This window comes from Echinops telfairi, unplaced genomic scaffold, assembly GCF_000313985.2.
Source record: "Echinops telfairi isolate 266 unplaced genomic scaffold, ASM31398v2 ScPeMD7_31;HRSCAF=116, whole genome shotgun sequence".
Classification (NCBI taxonomy): domain Eukaryota; kingdom Metazoa; phylum Chordata; class Mammalia; order Afrosoricida; family Tenrecidae; genus Echinops; species Echinops telfairi.
In genome coordinates, this window is record NW_022103928.1 from 30,617,598 (window position 1) to 30,619,819 (window position 2,222).

Consider the following 2,222-nt stretch of genomic DNA (forward strand, 5'->3'; position numbering starts at 1 on the left):
GGTCAATCCATCTCACTGAGGACTTCCCTCTTTTTTGCCGCCCCTCTAATTTACCAAGCATGATGTCTCCAGGGACATCTTAGACTTCACCAAACATCTTGAGGGGTGAATTGCTGGGTCTACGAGATCAGGACTATGGTCTCCTGGGATACCAAGATAAATTGGCATTACATACTTCACAAAGAGTATGGTCGACATCCTCCTTTGGTGAGTAGCAACTGGGGTCTTAAAAACTCATGAGCAGCTATCTAAGCTACGACTAATGGTCTCTGTAGTTCAGAGGAAAGGTGGAAATTAAAAAACATATGAAAACAATCTAGTGGACTAATGGACCTCACAGACATCCGTACTCACAACCCTGAGACTGGGAGAGCTGGATGGCGCCCCAATAGCACCATCAATTGCTCTGAGAAAGGTCACATTAGAAGGTCTGGATATAGTGGGAGAAACATGTGGACCAGCATTACAAATCTTAAAAGAGATCACGCTTTTGGGTCGAATAGAGACTGGTGGGAGCCTCAAGGCTAGGCCCTTACGCTTCTGTTCTGAAACAGAACTCTCATCTGTGTTAGAATAAGCAACCCTTTTCCCAAGGCCCACGTTCAGAGGGTTAGGATCGAAGGAGGGATGAATACAGTAAGCACAGGGAAGACAGGCGATAAGCGGTGGTACCTGGTAGAGATTGTGGTGGATGAGTGGAATTAGAATGTGTATGACTTGTTCATCTAAAACTGAGATTTTCTCTGTAATCCTTTACCCGATTCACAATAAATGCTTAAAAAAACAAAAAAGGCAAAGAAAGCCCCATGGAGCACAGGTCTACTCCGAGACACCCGATTGGCCTTGACTCAGAGACGACTACTCATGGCAGTAACTCACTGGAGTTGATGTCCGAGTAGAAAGCCCTGTCTTTCTCTCAAGAAGCACCTTGTGGTTTTGAACTGCTCACCTTGCAGTTAGCAGCCCGAAACATCACCACGATGTCACCAGGGCTCTTACCAATGGCAACTGATGATCAGTAGTTTGGACCTGGGAACCCTAGCTGCAAAGAAGTGTGGGAAATACAATGTTTGGTTTTCCAGCCTTTGCTGTACAGGGAGGGACACAGAAGGAGGCAGAGGCAGCGGAAATGGAGGGTCAATCAACTCCGCCAGCCACAGTGAGCTCTCTTCTGGCCTCTGGTCCTACCGATCCAGTTAGGTTTTGCTTCCTCAGGAATGCATTTCCCACCCCCCCAGGTAGGGCTGGGCACTGAACATACTGCCATCAAGGTGGGCCTGACTCAGAAAGCTTAGAGGACCAGGTACGACTGCCCCTTCGGGTTTCTCAGACTGTAACTTTTGATGGGAGTAGACAGCCTCATTGTTCTCCCTCGGCGTGGCTGGTGGTTTCTAACTGCTGACCTTTTGGTTAGCCGCCCAACGTGTAACCACTACACTGGGGCTCCTGCAGCCTGTCAAATGATGTTCTTGTTGAAGGGGTCCTTGGAACCCTGCTCCCAATCCTGAAGCATTTCCTGCTTAGATTGTCTTTCCAATGTCCCCCTGGGCTAGTTTGAACTTCTTCCCGCCCTTGGGACATCTGTCCTTTCTCTTTGGGCCATTTGGACTTGCCACTAACATTTCCAAATGCTTGGGAGGTTGCAGGAAGTTCACCCTTTCAAGTTAGGAAGACTTCTAAGTATGGGTTTAAAAAACGATCTTTAATGTTTCAGACAGTTGGGAGAGAGGAAGAAAGTGTGGTTTGAACTTCAAGAAGATGTCAGGGGGAGGCGCTCTCAGGTGCCAGCTGCAGTGGCCTGGGCTGCAGCTGGAGCAGGATTGGGTGACAGCCATCAGACCTGACTAGTGTCCTATGCTGGACATGATGGCTTTGGGCTGTGGCTGTTGAGCTGGGCATGATAGCCAAGCATAGGGTGTGTGCTTGGCATTAACAAATTCATACAAAAACCAACCAGGTTCCCAGGCACTGCCCAGGACAGTTTTTCTCTTCGGTCATTTGGAAAAGGCACAGCAACACTGACCTGGACCATGGTTCCAACAGACGGCTCTCCTGAGAAGTTCCTGTCCTTCTGGAGATGGCATGGGACGTCAGGGTGTAGGTAACTGTGAGGAGAGGAAGGGGTCGCCAGGGGTAGGAGTCTGCCTCTAAGGCTCAAGCCCACATCCTCGTCACAAGCACTTCACTTTTCTCTCCCTCTCCTTCTCTCCCTCTGACTGCCC